The sequence below is a fragment of the Nomascus leucogenys genome, chromosome 20 (assembly GCF_006542625.1).
Source record: "Nomascus leucogenys isolate Asia chromosome 20, Asia_NLE_v1, whole genome shotgun sequence".
Classification (NCBI taxonomy): domain Eukaryota; kingdom Metazoa; phylum Chordata; class Mammalia; order Primates; family Hylobatidae; genus Nomascus; species Nomascus leucogenys.
In genome coordinates, this window is record NC_044400.1 from 71003292 (window position 1) to 71023299 (window position 20008).

General features: G+C 41.0%; 1 long non-coding RNA gene across 1 annotated transcript in view; it reads right to left on the minus strand.

Annotated features, from left to right (window-relative positions):
• The window catches only part of LOC100599571, a 29961-nt gene extending 10890 nt beyond the window's left edge, over positions 1 to 19071 (minus strand). The window contains exons 1-2 of the long non-coding RNA XR_180442.2: positions 18865 to 19071; positions 1858 to 2039 (exon numbers count right to left, since the gene is read on the minus strand). This is a non-coding gene — a long non-coding RNA (uncharacterized LOC100599571). The remainder of the gene's footprint in view (positions 1 to 1857; positions 2040 to 18864) is intronic.
• Between the last annotated feature and the right edge of the window lie 937 nt (positions 19072 to 20008).

Below are 20008 nucleotides of genomic sequence, written 5' to 3' on the forward strand. Positions count from 1 at the left end.
CTTACACCCTTGCTCACTCTGGTACTCTCCATGTCCATCTCTCAGTGAAAATGATAGGTCACCAACCAGATCTCTCATCTTACATTCCAATAATAAGCAATCTGGTCTGCTGACCCTACCCACAGTGCTGTGTGTGAGACAGGTGGGCTGGGGACAGAGATCAGCCCTGGCCTATGGAACCTGAGATAGCCTGCCCTGTGGAAGGGTCCTGGTGCCCAGGTGGAAATGAAAGTGAGTTTGGATGCCCAAGACCTCAATCTCTAGAGCCAGTGAACAGGTCACAAATTAGCCCCTTCTGCCCCTGTTCCTTCAATCATATCCACCCCTCTCACTTGGAGATTGGGTGGAGGGCATCTGATGTCTACCCCAATTATGCCGGGGCTACTAGTGACACAGACCAAGGTGGCCAAGCAAGATAAAGTCAGGGTAGGGGTGGGAGGGCAGGGGCAGGCATGGCCAAGGCTGTGGAGCTTCTCCAGAGAGCTGAATAAGCTTGATCCTGCTGAGGTCTGGCTCTTTTCCTTGGCAGCACTGAACATATTTACAATTATTGTCCATGATTTTTCTGCTCCACAATAGAGGCAGGGTACCTTCACGCTCCTCTGAATTCTTGTGTCCAGCACAGAGCATGACCAAGGGCATATGTTCAAGAAATGGGTGGTGCGGCCAACCCCCATGAGTCCTTCAGGTCTGATGCAGGTGCTTCACTGAGAAGTCTTTATTCCTTGACACATTTTTTAGTTGTTTTGATGTTCTTCACCATGAGACCCCATAGCCTTGGTGCTCTTGTATTGTGAGCTCAAAAGACATCTGCTGAATGAATGAATGGACACTTGCAGGCTGACTCTCTCCTGAACAGTTGCCAGGTCCAATGCTCTCTGTCTGGAATCCTCTTTCCTCTTCATTTACCTCTCAGTTTATCTCAACATTTGAGGGATTACTAGATGATACACTCTCTTACTGGGCTCCAGGGTCACTTCCTCCAGAAGGCCTTTCTGGCTCTTTCCTTTAGGGGCTCCTCTACTCCATGGCCACTGCACCTAGGTGGCCCTGTCTGCCCCAAGATCAAGATGGTACCTTGAAACCAGATCTGATTCATCTTTCTGTAGCCATCATGTGGCCATGCTTGGCACCAGTATGGGTTCAGGAAACACCTACTGCTTGCATCATCTCTTAGGAGAGAGACAAACTCTGAAGCAGACTGATCCTGATTGGGATGCCAGCCCTGCACTTGAAAGCATAGCCAAGTTCCTTTCTCTCTATTAGCTTTCTGGGGTAAAACAGCCTGCTGAGCCTGGAAATGAGGTCTAAACTATCTGGCAGAGTTGCCAGGATAGTCATTATCCCCTCAACCTCAGGAGACAGCAGGACAGGATAAACCCCTTAATATCTGGTACTTGGTAGTCCAGATAGCTGGGAAAGGTGGGAGGAGGAGGAGAAGTTAGAGTGGAATTTATCCTTTTCTGCCCTAGTCTAAGGTTCTCCTTTCCCTCCACCCTCAAAGTCACCTAGAAAACAGAGCCCCAAAACTAAATACTGATGTTTTATTTGGGGAGGTAAAAACTCAAGGCATTAGGAGTGAGAAGCAAGGGAAGAAGCAAGAGAGGAAATAATGGGAAGTAATACAAGATGATGTATTACCAGGCTGGGCACTGCTTCATGACAAGCCTTGAGGAGGAATAGCAGTTGTGTGCACCTGCTACTTGGGAAATCTCCCCATAGACTGTGCTATTTGGGAGAAATGGCACTTTGTAGCCATTCATGGAAGGGAGGGAAGAAGGGGGAATTTATCCGCCTGGCAGTTAGCTGTCTCCCATTTTCCATTAGTCAAATTTTACCCCATAAGTATTAACTCACTCATACTTCTAGGTTTGCTGGTGGCAACTTGGGATGCCAGATCTCATGCCCTGTGGTATGGCATTTTATCAATGTCTTTAAAGTGGTGGGAAGAGACAGAGACTCTATGCATGTGGCCAGGGAGAATCTGATAGAGTACATATGTCCTGTCCAGTACAGTCCAATATTGGTTTTCTCGTTTTCTGGAAGAGAACACAAGGCACAGTGATCAAAGACTTTTCCCAGGGTCACATGCTCATTAAGGATTTGAGTGCTGTCTGGCTCTGGAAACTGTGGAAGACCAAGATAAATAACTTGAATTTTATGTAGCAGGTAAAGGAGTCACTACAGGGTTTTAAGCTTGAGAGGCACATGAGATAAAGAGCTTTTTAATGAAGCTCCCAATCTCTACCGTGCCCTACCTTCCCAACCGGCTAAACTCCAGTAGAAGCAGGTGGCCGCAGAAGAGTTAGAGCATTGAAGACAGGTTTTGAGAAGTCTCTGGGTCCAGAGCTTCATTTGGGCTTTAAGTATTGCTCCATAATCATCCTGTGTTCATCTAAGCCTCCACCTACCAAAGAGACAAGCTGGTCAGAGACAGATAATGAGCTGGGTAGAGAAGCCAAAATGAGAAGAGACTGACCTAAAGATGAGGAGAAGGGAGACCATCCATCTCTTCATCATCAGCCTATGGATCTGTAGATTTTGGCATCTGCTGATGAATCCTTTAGTGTTGCCTGAGGTGATCAGATCTCATGAACTGTCAGCCCCACTGATCACATCTATGTGATCTATATCCATTATATATCCACATATTTCGCCCAAGCTCATCAGAAGGGAAGAAAGGCCATGTACAGCCTTCCCATCTGCATGTGTAGGGCCTCTTACTCGGGCAGCCTGGTGCACCACCTGACACTGGCTTAGTTCCTCAGCCTCCTGATCCATTTCAGCCTAGTATCAGCTGTACATGGGAACTGTGTGGGGTCCAGATCCACTTCAGGCCAGACAAGAGACCAGTCACCACAGTGTCACAGGTGGGTGTCCAGAAACCACCACATCCAATATTGCCATTTGGATCAACTACCCCTAGTAAAGTTCTGAAAAACTAAAACAATTGCTTATTGATTTGTACATACATTGCATTTCTGGAATTCAAGCATGTAATAAAAATAAGCAAAAAAAATACTTTAGCATTTTATAAAAACTAGACATATGTTCTAGGCCCATGCAATTATAATCAGGTTTTTTACTTACATGAGTGTCAGGTTGGCCATTCAAAATCATGTGGGGCACGGGATAATTATCTATTTCGTGGGAGGGACTATGCAATGTATTACAGGATGTCTAGCCTACCTAAGCCCTGCCCTCCAAACACCAGTAGGCCCCTTCGGTCATTCATCATAATAATACAAAACCATCTCCCCAAATTTTCAAAATGCCTCATTGGGCAAATTATTGCCCTAGAGAGTATCCAGGACTGGGAGGTAGCTTATTGGTGGAGTGAAAGCCACAGAGTAGGCAAGATTGCCCAGAAGTTCAGAAAGAGTAATAAAAGACCAGGGACAAGGTCAAGTGAAATACAAACATTTAATAAATAGGAAATGGTAAGAAACAGCCTGAAAAGACTGGAAACAGACAGAAGGAGAACAAGTTTCAAGGCCAAAGGAGAAGAGGAACAGAAAAGGGGAAATAACGTTTTCTCTAGAAGAGATGAGTCAATAGTGTCAAATGAAATAGATAAATTAGGTGAAATGAGGAACTGATGTAAGTCTACTGAATTTCACAATTAAGAAGTAATTTCTGAATTATCCCAAGGCTGTCAGTGCTGCCTTTGTGGATTGAGAATGTATTGCAGCAAATTTGAAACTGGATATCAAAACTGGAGACACTACACTGTCAAATCTTTCTGAAAGGGGGAGAGAGATGGGAATTACGATTGACATGACTCATTGGATCAAGGCAACTGAATTTTAATTCACATTCCATCGCATTTCCTTCAAGAAGTACCTTATCATTCCATGCTTGTAAAATGCACAAGCAATGCCTGGCTTCAATCAAACTCTAAAGAAGCGTGTTTACCTGTTCATATATTTGCTTTTAAAACAAAAACATTTCTGATTTAAATAAGTGAGACTTTCTTGAATAAATTCTACAGTGGGAAATTGAACATGCATAGACCTCTCTCTTCCTCTTTTTGAAGTCTCTGGCAATATCTTTAAGTGTGGTCTGTGTACAGCTACAAACTTCAGCTCATGTAAACAATAGCATGTTTCTTTCTCTTTCCCCAACATTAGCGACTCTGACACTTCTTCTGTTTCTTTCCAGGAGACAGAGGTCAATATTGCTGTGTCTGAAATCCCATTGCAGAGCTTCACTAGGGCTCTTCACAATAACTACACCTCTTTTCAGAAACGTCAACAATACCTGAGTTGTAAAGAATCTCTTTGCCAAAATGTGTCTTTAGTCTTGCAGTTGAATTGGTAAAGAATAGCATCCTCAGCATTTTATGTTAAGGGTAGAAAACTTGAGCATGTTTATACGCCAAAGAGAGCAAGATAAAGAGGGGGAGGCTGATGGAACAGGTGTTAAAATGATTAATGATGCAACAAGAACATCAAGACTGGAAGAAATTGAACTAAAACTCTTAGATAGAAGGAGACCCTCTTTCAGTTTATAGAAGGAAAAAAGAAAGGTATCATCACACCTCTAGGGAGTGGGGCTTGGAGGGTGAGATGGTGCTTTTTAGAAGCTCATATAAAGGGGCCATATCACTTGAGATGCATTAGACTGCAAATAATGGATGTCCTAAGTAAACTTGGGTTAAACAATAAAGATACTTATTATCTCATTTAAGAAGAAATATATCCAGATTTATTTAATAATAATGTGACACAGTGAATCGAATTATCTGAAAATGACCATAAAAACTCACTCTCAGTTAGGAAAGCAGGCCGGCTGTCATGAGAGAATGCAGAGTGGTTGCTACCTTCTCTAAGTGGGCAGAACAGTAACCAGCCTAAGCATTCTGCGTAGTGTGACCATTGGCTCCCTTCCCCTAGCATTCCCAGACAATTTTTTTAAACTCATCGTTTTCAATAGATGATCCATGGTCCCTAAAGCAGCAGCATCCACATCACCTGGGAACATGCTAGACACGCAAATTCTCAGGGCCCACCTCGGAACACTGAATTAGAAGCTCTGGGGGTGGGGTTCAGTAATCTGTATTTTATCAAGCACTACACGTTCATGCTAATGGTTAAAAACCACTGTTGTGAACATCTGACACCCAAAATCCAGATGCAGGGACTAGATCATTGAGGGTTTCAAAAGTAATGAAAAGAACTTTATGGAGTCAAGCAGGAGAACAGTTCTGTGTAATACATATGCCACGCTGCTAGTAGCCACCCTCCTGGAGTCATTTCAAATTAATTCTCAAATTCAATTAGGAAAAGCAACGGTTGCTGTTTTTTAGCAAATGTTGCACAAATTTGATCAATCACAAGGGTATTCACAAGAGTACTGCAGAGACAATGCCCTAAAGGTCATGCTGATTCAGTTTTACCTGATAATTTGCCTCAATAATATAAATCTGAGAAGTATAGTAAGAGAACATGAGACAGACCTAGACTGGCATCCGAGATCTATTTTTCACCATGTGTATCTTAACTTCTCTGAGATAACTTTACTCATAAAGCTCATACACACTGATCTCTTAAAGTTACTGTAAGAGAAAGAGGATAACATGCACTATACATAGCACAGTGTTTGATGTGTCAGAAGAGCTTAGTAAATGATGTGAAAAAAAAGCTCATTGCTGTGTGGTTTTTGTTGTGACTCTTGTAGTTATTGGTGCCTGGGTGTGATATTGAAAATGTAAAGAGGAGGAATGATAATAGCTGAAGTGAATGTCTTAGAGCTTTCGTAGGAAGTGCAGACTGGGAGAGGAGGGAGGCTTCCAATGCTAGAGATGCTTAAAATAAATCTTGAAGAATGAGTAAGAGAGAGAAGAGGCTCAAGGAAAGGTGATTCAAAGCTGAGGACACAACATAGATACTGGCATGGAGGCACAAACAACTCTGCCTTTTAGGGAATATCTAAGGAGTGTTGTTGGAATGAAGAGTAGGACCCATGACAAAGAGAGTGATGAGATGAAATTGCAGGTTAAGCCAGGGTCCTGACACGAAGACCCTACTTGGTCTACCTAAGGAATTGGATATATATTTGAAGAAAATGTGAGGACTGGTGTGTCTTTAGCAGGAAAATAATATCTGCTTTCAAAACCCTATAGAAGCTAAAGGGAGGAGAATGTATAGAAATGAAGAAGAACTTGGAGTCAGAAGACTTGTTTGGAGCTTGTTATCATAAATCAGGAGAGCAAGATGAGGGCCTGGGAAAAGCCATGAGGGGAGTGTGAGCGATTACCCTAAGAGATTTTAATTAAAAAATGTTTTCTGATAGATAACAGTATCCTGATTATCGAGACTTTCCACATTAAGAAAAAAAGAATAAATGGAATGGACTCTGAATATGTCTTATGTGACTATCAATGTGCCAGGAACAATGCGGCTTGGTTCTTGAGTTTAACACCTTACAGCATCACAGGCAGAACAAGCCACACGTGCCATGTACTGTTAGGAAAAGTCAAATTAAGTATGTGCTAAGTGCTAGTAGGTGTGCTTGAGACACAACTAAAGCAAGGTCTTGAAAAAACTATTCTGGCCCCAAACCCAGAGTCCCAGGATATAGTTTCAACTTTGTCATTGCTTTAGAGAGTAGTGACCTTCACTGTCCCCTCTGGGTCTTATATTTCTCCTTTATATAAAAGACAAGATTGATTTGAATTGAAAAGACAAGAAAATGACCCAGGCAATGCTTCTCCAAACAGAGCTTATGCCTGCAACCTGGCATACTGAAAGTTACAGAATAGACAATATGCATCATCTCCTGATAATAAATAATTCAGATACTATCCTTCTGTTGAAATAAATGTAGACATAATGATTTTGTGTATAATGTAAATATTCATACATTTTAAAGATAAAACACAAAGCTTCAAAGACATATCTGGCTTGCAAGGTATAATAGACAGACTTCTAAGATGGCCCTCAATGATCTACACCTCCTGGTATTTGCATCCTTTTGCATTTCCCGTCCTTTGAGCATATGCTAACCCTAGTCACAGAAAAAGAAATAATCAATAGAGTGAACAGTCAACCTGCAGGATGGGAGAAAATATTTTCAATCTATACATACAACAAGGGTCTTGATATGGTTTGAACCTGTGTCTCGCTCAGATCCCATGCAACAGTGTAATCCCATGTCACGGTGTATTCCCAAATGTTGGAGGTGGGGCCTGATGGAAGGTGATTTGTTTATGGGGATGGTTTCTCACGAATGGTTTAATACCATCCTTTTTGTACTGTTCTCACGATAGCGAGTGAGTTATCATGAGATCTTTTCATTTTTAAAATGTGTTAACACCACCCCCCTCTCTCTCTTCCTCCTGATCCAGCCATGTGAAGTGCCTGCTCTCACTTCACCTTCCACCATGATGGAAAGTTTCTTGAGGTCACCCCAGAAGCCAAGCAGATGCCAGCATCATGCTTCCTTTACAGGCTGCCGAACTGTGAGCCAATTAAACCTCTTTGCTTTATAAATTACCCAGTCTCAGGTATTTATAGCAACGTGAGAATGGACTAATCTAGGTCTAATATCCAGAATTTACAAGAAACTCAAACAACTCAACAAAAAAACCCAAGTAATCTCATTAAAAAGTGGGCTAAAGACATTAATAGACACTTTTTAAAAGAATACAAATAGCCAACAAGCATACGAAAAGATGTTCAACATCACTAATTATCTGAGAAATGCAAATTAAAATCACAATGAGATACCTATTTACACAAATCAGAATGGCTATTGCTAAAAAGAAAAAAATAATAACAGATTTGGCAAAAATTTGGAGAAAAAGGAGCACTTATACACTGTTGGTGGGAATGCAAATTAGTACAACCTCTGTGGAAAACCTCATGGCTATTTCTCAAACAACTAAAAATAGAACTACCATAGAATCTAGCAATTCTCCTACTGAGTATCCATCCAAAGAGAAAAAAATCATATCAAAAAGATACCTGCACTGGTATATTTATCACAGCACAATTCACAACAACAAAGATACAGAATCAACCTAAGTATCCATCAATGAAAGATTAGATTAAATGAGGTATATATACATAGTGAAATACTATTCATTCATAAAAAAGAATGTCTTTTACAGTGACATGCATGGAACTGAAGGCTATTATCTTAAGTGAAACAACTCTGACACAGAAAGTAAAATACCAAATATTCTTGCTTATAAGTGGGAGCTAAAGAATGTGTAAACATGGAAACAAAGAGTAGAATGACGGACAATAAAAACCCAGAGGGGTGCTGGGGTGAGAGGGGGGTAATGATGGGAGATCACTTGGTGAGTTCAATGTGCATTGCCCCAGTGCAAGCCTTGACTTCACCACAACGAAATATATCAATGTACCAAATTGCACTTACACCACATGAATGTATATATTAACAAAAATAGAATAGAATAGAATACAGCAAAAGTAATAGAAATAAATTTGCAAGTTTGGGTTAGAAAAAACTAGAAACACTCACTCTCTCTTTCTTTCCTCTCATTTAATCCCACTGATGAAGCCAGTTTTCATGCTGTCAGCTGCCCTACTGAGATGACCACCTGGTCAGAAACAGCCAGCAAAGAACTAAAGCCCTCAGTCAGACTATCCACATGGACTGAACTCTGCCAGTGAGTAGATACATGAACTTGGAAGCATATTCTTCCGTATTCGAGTCTTGAGATGATTGCAACCCTGGCTGACCCTTTGATTGGAGGAGATCCAGTGACCCCAGATAAGGTGTACCTGGATTTCAGCCCCATGGAAACGATGAGATAATACATGTTTGTTACAGTGGTAATCTCTTATGTAATGCAACACACACAAGGGATCACTTTGGGCTGTGGTCAGAAACACCCACTGAAATAGTTTTTCCTTTGTCTCTGCTCTTAGCAGCAGTTGGTGGAAATGTCTATGAAACATCTTTAAGAAGAGCAACCTTTAATGAGGTGAGGGTAAGTGAAGGAGTGTTCCATTGAAAGGGTGACCTCAGATTCCAGATCTCTAGAAAAAAACTTCTCTGGGTGAGAAAGAGTTTATTTCTGCTGCTCAAGAACTTTTTTGAAATAAATGAAAGTAAGGGAGATTTGTAAAGACTGTCTTTAGAGATAATAAGTGAAATTATTATTGGCATCCATAACTCAAAGACAATGTGGATGAAGATGTGTAATGTGAATGTAAACTGTGCAATTTTATATGTGTTTTATTTCACTTTAACGTGGAGGTGTGGGTTGGCAGACAGATGTATATGGGTGGCAGCTATTTCTTATAATTAGCAGAAATTATTTACTAGTTTGTGCTTATCATAGGAAAAATGGAGGTTCTAGAGCAGGACAATCTGAGTTAAAATTTCAGCTCATCTGCTCACTAGTAGGGCAAGTAAATTGCCTCTGTTTCTTCCTCTGTAGAATGAGTATAATAATAATAATAATATCTCTTTATTGGTTTGTTGTAAGGATCAAATGAGTTAATTTTTGACATAGTATATAAATTGTCTATTACTACATCTATGTAACAAACAACCTAAAATTTAGTGGCTTAAAACAACAATGTCTTTTTGCATGTGAGTCTACAGGTCACCTGGATGGCTCTGCTGATCTGAACCAGTATTGGTAGATCTCAGTGGGGCTGGCTCATGAATCCGAGGTCAGCTGGTGTGGATGGGCTGAGGGCTGGTTTCTCTAGGGTGGTCTCATTTACATTGTTGGGAATTTGGATAACTGTTGGCTAGGGTGATGGAGTTTGAATGAGCCACATGTCTCAGATCTTTCAGTAGCCTACGTTGAACTTGTCCATAAAGTAGCAGCAGTGTTCCAAAAGAAAAAGAGGAAGCATGCAAGACTCTTGACACCTAGGCTTCTAACTGGTAGAACACCACTTCTGCCTTGTTTTATTGGTCAAAGGCAACCACAAGGCCAGCCTAGACTCTACCACTTGATAGAACTACAAGCTCATACGACAAAGGGAAGGGAATAATTGTCACTATTTTTGCCAACAATCCGCCATAGTTGTTGGAATTGAAATGTTAGCTATTGTTATTATGATTAGATGAGGTTGTGGCATAATAATACATAAAATCCTAGAATATCAGAATTTTAAGAGCCCTCAGAGAACCATTAATTTATATATTCAATGCTTTTATTGTATACACAGGGAATGCAAAGAAAGCCAAGCCATTTGTTTTAGGTTTCCTGGTTAATGATGAGCTTGGACTAAAACCCAGATCTTCTGACGCCTAGGCAATATTCTTCTCAAAGACTCTGAACCCTAATGTATATGACTATCTATGAATGTACATGACTACATTATTATTATTTTTATATATATGTACTTATAGTCATGTTTTTACTTAGTCTACAAAATATTTTCTAGATATTTGCTTCTTTACTTGTTAGTTTAAGGCATCTGAATGCAAAGATTTTGTTTTGTTTTTGTGTGTGTGTGTGCTGATTGTATTCAGTGACGCCTAAAGGATGCTATCAAGGATCTTTGAACAAGGATCACAGAATGTTGAATTGAAAACATTTCCCAAAGCCCCAAGACATATTTCAACACTCACCTCCAGAAACCATTGTTGCATGGCTGCCCAAGATAAGACCGGCCCTATTTTATAATTCAGCTTTACTTCAGGGAAGAGGGAGTGAGGCAGAGCATCGTAAACCCAGCCAATGGAATGTGTTATAAAAGCCCTTGTTCTTTCACCCTAAGGACAAGCTGTGGAGAAATGATATGGGAAATGTGGACAGAGAGTCCCTGCTTCTAGAGAGCAGTGAATTCTTAGAAAAGCCAGTCCAACCCTCCCAGTGACTATCATTGCTATGGAAGCCCAGAGGGCTACGCATGGAGACACAATTGTGTTTGCTGCTGCTGGTGGTGTTGTGTTGCCATTTTTGGTTGTTGTTCTAATGGTCCTCGGCACACGGCATGGTGTCATTCATCCATTTGGGGAATATCTCAATAATGGGGAGCCAAGTGTTTTTTCCTTGTGTGTTGCTTTTGTCAGGATGATCTAGATTATGCTGCAGTAACAATAAAAAATTCCCAAACCCCAATACGTTAAAACAAGAAATGTGTGTTTCTTACTCTCATGAAATTCTCATTATGGATGAGCTGGAAACTGTACTGTTTCTCTCTTCAGTGCCCAGGCTGGCAGAACAGCCCACTCAAAATCACTGCAGATTGTTGTGGCAGAGGAGAAGACAACATAGTGACTGAGAACTGATTCCAAGGTGTTTGAGATAGCCTGGCATTTAACTGGGTGGGCAAAGCAACTCCTACAGCCATGCCTAACTGCAAGGGAAGAGAGAAGTGCAATTTTACAAGATGCCCAGAAAAAAAACCCAGAAACTATAATACTTTGAGGAGTTTGAATGTCTACTAGTCACATACCCTCAAGTTAAGGTTATAGTAGAGGCTAATGAGTGGCAGGTATATGAATATGTGCATCAACATTAAACCCTCAGATTTTATGACAAAGCTTACAATGTCCCATTCTCTTTAGGCAAATGAGATTCTCCCTCGCTTCACTCCTACTTATTAGAAAGAATACAGACAAGGCAGTAAGACTTCTGTTCATGGGTAATCTCTTTTTTACTCCCATCCCATGGTAACCACCTCATTTGCTATTTTTATGGGATTTTGTTTCATGAAATTCCCTCTCTCTTCTGTATCTCCAGACACATTATGTATCTGATGTCCCCATTCCCAGTGATCACCCTTTCTCTTCCCATCTTTTCACAATCAAGAATCTTTTTTTTTTTTTTTTTTTTTTTTTTTTGAGACGGAGTCTCGCTGTTTCTCCCAGGCTGGAGTCTCGCTGTGCCTCCCAGGCTGGAGTGCAGTGGCGCAATCTCCACTCACTGCAAGCTCGGCCTCCCAGGTTCACGCCATTCTCCTGCCTCAGCCTCCCAAGTAGCTGGGACTATAGGTGCCTGCCACCACGCCCCGCTAATTTTTTGTATTTATAGTAGAGAGGGGGTTTCACCGTGTTAGAATGGTCTCGATCTCCTGACCTCGTGATCCGCCTGCCTCAGCCTCCCAAAGTGCTGGGATTACAGGCATGAGCCACCGCGCCCAGCCTAAGAATCTTAAGCATACTCAGAATCAACTCTGTTTGCTTTCTAGTCTCACATTCATCACATTTTCAGGTTCTACTCATACTCTAAGGGGAGGGAATAAGAAAAGGGTGAGAGTCAATGAGGTTATCTTAGAATTCTGTCTGCCACAGCAAAGGCCAAAGAACAATAAATGTCAAGTATAGGTGGGAGCACTATTTCACTTGCTTAAAATCTCTAAGCCAATAGGATAATGCCTGTTGAATGAAAAAAAAAATTGAATGAATGAGCGCATGACTCAGGCCTCTGAATCATCCTCTATAATGCTACCTTTATCCCTAACAGATAGTATCTGTAGTACTTGTTAGTAGTACCCTGGAGGGGTGTACCACCTGTTAGGGGTAGACTACCCAGACATCATGGATATCTTGGTCATCTGAAAATCCTGTCACCCCAAAAGGAATGCTTCTCACTATCTTACCTTCAATGTAGCGTAATGCCCTGGCATAAAACCTCTGCCACTGAATGGTCAGGGTTCACATTCCACCTATCCTTTTACTATTTTGTCATGCTATCCAAAGTCACTGAACCTCACATAGACTCAGCCTTTTTTTAAAAAAATATAACAATAATAACTGCCTCATAGTGTTTTCACAAGGATTAATTAAAATGTTGTAAGCACACATCTAGGCACACACTGAGCGCTCAACAAATGTTAGTTAACATTGTTATTATTGCTGTTGTCACTTTCATCTATTCCTTTAAAGCATCAACACCTTGTTGTTCACCACTTTTCTTTTTCCTCCCTTTAGTCTTCTTCTTTCACAGAAACAATCAGAAGCCGATTACATTTGCTAAAGTGCTGATACCAAAAAAACAAAATCACCTTTTAGCCAGCTCACTCTCCCAAAAAGTGATAGGATTAATTTGTGTTCCCTCCCCATCACCCACTTCCTGGAACTAGACCACAAGGCAGAAAGTAGAACATGGGGGCTAAGAAGGCCTATTTTTTTCTTCATTTGAATACAGTGATGTGGATAGAAAGGGCCTACAGAGAGGCTAAAGGTCTCAAAAAGAAAATCACAGATGGTTTATTAGAAATGGCTTTTCCATTAACCATCTGTGTGACCTTGGGCATGTTGCACTTCACCACTGCAGTCCTGTGTCCCCTCCTCTGCAGAAAGAGGAGCTTACCCTGTGATATCTGGCATCTCACACTGACATTCTGACATCCATGATATGAGGGCAGCACTGCAAACAGCCCAGAGCCTCCTGGCAGGAATGGAACACACATTGTCCTGATGGCTGAGGAAGGCTCGGCTCATTGATTTGACCAGCCTTGTATTGCCAGCAAAGAAAATGGTATCTCCCTCCATGAGATAAAGCTGAAAGTCATGGAGCAGAAAGGCAGCAGGAATGGGAACTCATTGATACCAATACTCTCCAGGTCTATAATATTACATTGGATTCTACAGAGCACTTCCATGTATATCATCAATCTGGATTTCACAAACAATGGCATGGGGTAAGTAGAGTGGTTATTAGTATCTACATTTGCGAGAGACCTAAGTTCAGGCGTCTGCCCAAGATGAGAGAGCAAAGGTTAAGACCCAGATGTAGCGTGGTAAACAAGTTAAAGAGATTTTAGGTCTATAGCCTTAGATTTTTGTCTATTGTCTCTCTGGTAGTTGACTTTGGAACATGACCTTTTACAAATTCTCTACTCTGAGACTTGCACCTTCCTGACCTATAAAAGAGGAATAATAATAATAATAATTAAAATATCAAAGGGTGGTTGCAAGGTCCACATCAGATCACATATATGATTCCACTTCACTGACTATAAAATGGTGAGCTTAGTTTTTTTTCGAATTGCCTTGGCACTTGGCACTGCATTGTATTCACTCTTCCAAAAATGATAACTCATAGACAGGCAAAACAATCTACATCATGTGTCTGGAAGATTTATATTCCAGAAACTACTCCTTCATCTGTCTCATTCTATGTGTCACATCACAGGCTTAGCAAGCCCCTGACACTTCTCTCCCAAAATCTATGTCCCTGTCTTAAAAACCATCATAAGCTTTAACCCCACCAAGGACTTTTACAGTGATTAGACCCTCTTAATTCAGCCACTGCCCCCTCCACTGAACTCAGAGATGGATGGTCGCCTGTCAATCTGTCCAATTGCGCAATATCTACCTTGGTAGAGAGACACTACCCACCTACCTTGTTATTGGCAGGCCACAGGAAACAGAAGGAACACATACTTGGGAGGGGTGAAAATAAGTAATTCCAACTCTAAGCTGTTGGAACTTCAAATTATTTTGAGCCTTAAAGGAATAAGATCATAGGGCCTGAGTCGGGTGATAGGCAGCTGCAACATAGGCAGCTGTAACGTAGGCAGCTGTAAACTTTGTTTCTTTTACCGTGGATTAGCCTCCTCCTTCACCTATATTGTTTTATAAAATGTAAATGACTAAAGGGCACCAGGGAAGGGAAGACCCCTACCCTCTTATTGTTGATTTTTGTTATAGAGTAACTTCCCTCTTACCTCTCTCACACAAAGACCACAGCTGTCACATTAATCTAGTAGTCCTAACTTTTTTGACACCAGGGACCAGCTTCATGGAAGATAATTTTTTCATGGGTAGGGGTAGAGTGGGAGGAATGGTTTCGAGATCAAACTGTTCCACAAGAAGTATGCATCATAGATCCCTCACACGCACAGTTCACAATAGGGTTCGTGCTCCTGTGAGAATCTAATGCTACTGCTGATCTGACAGGAGGCAGAGTTCAGGGGGTAATGCTTGCCCACCCACTCTTACCTCCTGCTGAGTGGTCCAGGACCACTGGTCTGTAGCCCAGGTCTTGGGGATGTCTGGTCTACTGGAATGTTAAATATATTCTTTTAAATTGGAAAGGAAATGAAAACAAGTTGTACAGAAGAGAAAAACTGTAACTAAATTGTTGTAACTCATAAACCAGCCTTGTATAGAAAATGTTGTAATCCTGTCAAATTTTTTTGTTTTCTTCCTTCATAGGCAAAATCTTAACTTTTAACTTCAAAGAACTGACCTCACTTCTCTGATGTCTGTTTTCCAGGTGGCCATTCCCAGCTTTTCATGTGAATACACTCTTTAAACTGTATTCTGATCTTTCTGATTATTTCTCTCCCAGCTCTGCCACTGGCCAGCTGGGTGACTTTGGTGAAGTCACTGAATCCATCAGAAGCACAGTTTCCTTTTCTACGAAGTAGAAAATACAATTCCTGTCCTACAATCCCACAGATTTCTGAGCATCAATAATGGAGGTGTTGTAGAATCACTTTGTGAATTCATGTGCTACGGAGACAGTCCTTGTTCTTGATTTGTTACTTAAATATTGTAATTTTGTTTGATTGTTTACTGAAGTGATGTCTGAAAACTCCCATCTGTAACTAATCTCTGACACAATGAACTTCCATGATAATGTTTTAAGAGAGAAAAAGAAAAAAAAAAATTCTGAATACCTACTAAAAGCTAGATAATGTATTAAATTGACTTGTATTGCTTATCTCATTTTAGTCCCACAACAACCCTCTGAGGAAAATAGGATTCTCACTTCCCAGAAGGTAAGCAGCTGTCTTGGGTTTCTGGCCTGAGTGACCACAGGCTTAATGATGCTAATGACAGACAAAGGGGGACTCATGGGCTCTGAGCAGATCCTGGGGGGTACTTGCTGATATACCCAGAGGGAGCTGTCCCGCAGGCAGGCAGAACTCAGGTCTGCACCTGGAAGGGGTATTAGCTGAGCCTGGACACTTGTGGGTCATTCATGAGGAGGAAAATGAGACTGAGTGTGTAAATGTGGTCAGTCAGGGAAAATGTATAGACTGAAATATGGAGACCCCAATGGAATGCTTGGAACTAACATTTTAAAAATGGACTGAAGAAGAGAATGAGATGGAGAAAATTGAGGAGCTGCTAGAGAAGCAGGGGGAGCATGACAGTGAAAAAAGGTCTCACTTAACATTGTCAATAGGCTTTTGGAAATGGCAACTCTAAACAAAACAATGTGTGAGTGTGACAAAACCAATTTTACCATAGGCTAATTGATATTAACAAGACTTAAGTTTGTACTCCATATTCTGGTCAGAAACATATCATTATACTTCTAAATGGAAACTCCAAACACTTCTAATATTAAACATTGAAATAAATGTGAGATATGCATGTGTTTCAGAAAAAATAATAAAAACAAGTTAGATAATTATTTACTCATTTATTCTAGTGCAGGATCTTGGGTGGCTGGAGCCTGTACCAGCAGCTCAGGAGCCAAGTGGGACCCAACCCTGGCCAGGATGCTGTCCCATCACAGCACACACTCATGCCCACATCCACGCTCATTCAGACTAGGACCATTGAGACACACCAACAAACCTAATGTGCATGGCTTTGACATGTGGGAGGAAACTGGAGTACTCAAAGAAAACACAGCAGACACAGACATGGGGAGGACTTGCAAACTCCACACAGACAGTGGCCCCAGCTGGGCATCAAATTTTTTTTCATAAACATTATAATGAAACATTGTTGAATTAAACAACATTATTTGAGAAACTGCCATATGCCGCTGCAGAATTCAGCAAGAGGAATTTCAAGTAGGAGGAAGAGTTTGACAATGCTTACAATTGTTTGATTTTTATAATATAAGGACTAAAAAGCGTCCAGTGAATTTGGCAGTTAGTTCTTCATTAATCACAGGGAGGCCATCTTCAGTGGAGTCATGATGGCAGAGGAAGGCTGCATCACTGCAGTTTAAGGAATGACTGGGAAGTGAGGAGCATGCAGAGAGAATTAGTTGACAACCCCATGAGAAAGTACAGACTGGTGAGTGATAACCGGGAGAAGATGAAGCCTCCAGGGAGAGGTTTGTGCATGAGAAATGGCTGATAAACTTGTAGAAACCCAGCAGTTGTTTGCAGAGGAATGGTGAGTCTGGAGTCTTGCCATCTGTGCACTACTCAGAGATACCTGAAGAAATGTGGTTCCAGCAGCCCAAAGCTGAAAAGAGACATTGGTAAGCTAGAGCACGCCCAACAAAAGTGATGAACATAAGAAAGTAATTCAACATTTCCGATGATGCACACACACACAATACACACAAACACATATACAACATATGTATCACACACACATTGAACACGCAACACACACAACACAACACACAAACATATGCAACACATGCATATTACACGCATACACAAAACATGCATTAACCATGTATACAATGCATCATATGTACATCAGACACACATTACATACACAACACATCCAGTACAGGTAAAACACCACATACACATATACATCCACACACTAGACAACACATATAGCATATATGTGATGCACATGTGCATATATGCACCACATGCTTGTATGCACAAAACATCCACATAACACACACAGAGACACACACATACACAGACACACACAGAGTAGAGTTGTCTAGCAAGCCAAAGATATACATACCATAGTCCCAGCAAGAAGCATGGGAGGAAGGGAAGAGACTGATGTGTACTAGTCTTTGAAGGGCTGCAAGCTCACATGTTTAACCAAGCAGAGAGAAGGCAACCAAGAAAAAAAGGCATGAGAACAAGATGTGATCACCCTCAATCTCTGCCAATGCAAGCCACAGTACCATTGTGGGAGCAGAAACTGTAACCCTTTGAGCATACTGTTGGGTGTCCAACACTGAATCAGAGTGAGCTACTATTCCTTTACAGAAAAGAAAAGACACTCAAACCGCACCCCCCCACACCTTTTTTTTTTATTTATTTACAATGAATGAGTGGTCTCTTGGAAACTGTCCCATGTCTACTTCAAATGTGCTGTTTGAAACGCTGAATATGAAGCATTGTACTATAAAGACATACACACATGTTTATTGCAGCACTATTTACAATAGCGAAGACAGGGAACCATCCAAATGCCCATTAACGATACGCTGGATAAGGAAAATATGGTACATATATACCACAGAATACTATGCAGCCATAAAAAGGAATGAGATCATGTCCTTTGCAGGGACATGGATGAAACTGGAAGCCATCATCCTCAGCAAACTAACACAGGAACAGAAAACCAAATGCCACATGTTCTTGCTCATCAATGGGAGTTGAACGATGAGAACACATGGACACAGGGAGAGGAACAACACACACCGGGGCCTGTTGGGGGTGGGGGTTGAGGTGAGGGAACCTAGAGGATGGATCAACAGGTGCAGCAAACCACCATGGCACACGTATACCTATGTAATAAAGCTCCACATTCTGCACATGTATCCCGGAACTTCAAGTTAAAAAAAAAAAAAAGAAAGAAAGAAAAAGAAAAAAGAAATACTGAAGGCATGGGAAGACCATTACATATAGCTGCTACAGACTTAATTTCTCTTGATAGAAAAAAGAGACTTGGACAAAGGGCACTGGGCCAAACCTGAGGTAGAAAGAAAAGAGGTTTTCTGCCATCGATGGGCATCATCATTTCACACTAAGGCCACCCCTCCATGATGAGTCTTGGAAAGTGTTTTTGTTTTATCTGACTGAGTTCTTTTTTTGTTTTCTACATAGGAAGAATCCCAGACAAACATGAAAATTCATTCCTTTCCTTGTTGCCTCCAGTGAAAAGAGGTGGAGATGAGGGAGAAATTTACTGTTTACTCTTTTTTTTTTTTAAGGTTTTTGCTATTTTCTTATTCCCCCGAGTAAAAAACTCTGGAAATGGTCTCCAGGCTCTCAACAACAATATTCTGTTTCCATTTCTTACTGCATTTCTTTTCTTTCCCAGGACTCTTCTGACAGTGCCAAGTTGCACGCTGGGTTGTCATAGAATGTTCTGAAGTCGTGTAAAAGGAACTTGCACAAAGGAAGAAAAAAAAAGGTTTTCTCCTACTCTGCTTAAATTAGTCATTGTCTCCAGCAGCAATATCCATTTCCTTTCACTTTCCTGGTCTGGCTTCTTCTTCTTTTTCTTGTTTTTTTTTTTTTCCCCCTGCAGATATTCTGATTTGAGCTCAGCGCACACATTCACCCCAGAAGTTCCCAGGATGCCAATAAAGATCCTTGCCAGCAGACCTTATCATGTTCCTCTTGAAACGGTTTTGTCATTCTTTGGATGACTGTGGAACATCTAGTCTCATACATGCCTGTTTTTTTATTGGGTTTCTGCACAGTCACAACCCAATAATGCACAATGGTAAGATGTCCCAACTGACACAAAACTAAAGAGTCAAAATGCCCTCCGTTGTCAATTGCTGCTTAGCTCAGAGGCTGTTCCAAGATTTGCCTTGAGTTCAAAGAATTGGCCCAAGGTGCATTTATCTTTGAAAATACATATTCTGTACAGTGCTTTTTCCTTTTGCCTGGGAAAGTCCTGGTTTGTGTCTATCACCCAGGAGTAATCATTTATAGCACCCATTTCATTCTCACAAGTGTCTCAGTTTGCACAGCAAGTTCCATAGCCAGCAAGGATACAGTATACACTGGAGACACAAAGATGCAAAAGACAGTATCCTTGCCTTAGAGGAGCTCAGTCTTTTTAGAAAGACAGGCAAGTAGATGATTATAATATAAGAGCTAAGATAAAGATATGAATAGAGTTATATGACTTTGTCCCACTGTCTCTATGTCCCTTCTGTCCAGCACACTGTCCAGAACACAGAGGTGTTTGGTAATTTTATTGTTGCTGCTTTTGTTTTAACCAATCACAGTGTTCTTTCTATAGACAGAATGTTCCCAATAACGGGCCATTCTCCCTTTCTTCTGCCCTGTCTTTTCTTGCTCCGTTATTTTCTTCCATAACTCTTGAGTCTCCTGGACATATAACCTCAAAAAAAAAAAAAAATCAAGAGCATGGATGAAAATCACAAGGGTAACAAACTGACATGCTAGCTCTGAGTCCCTCCTCAATC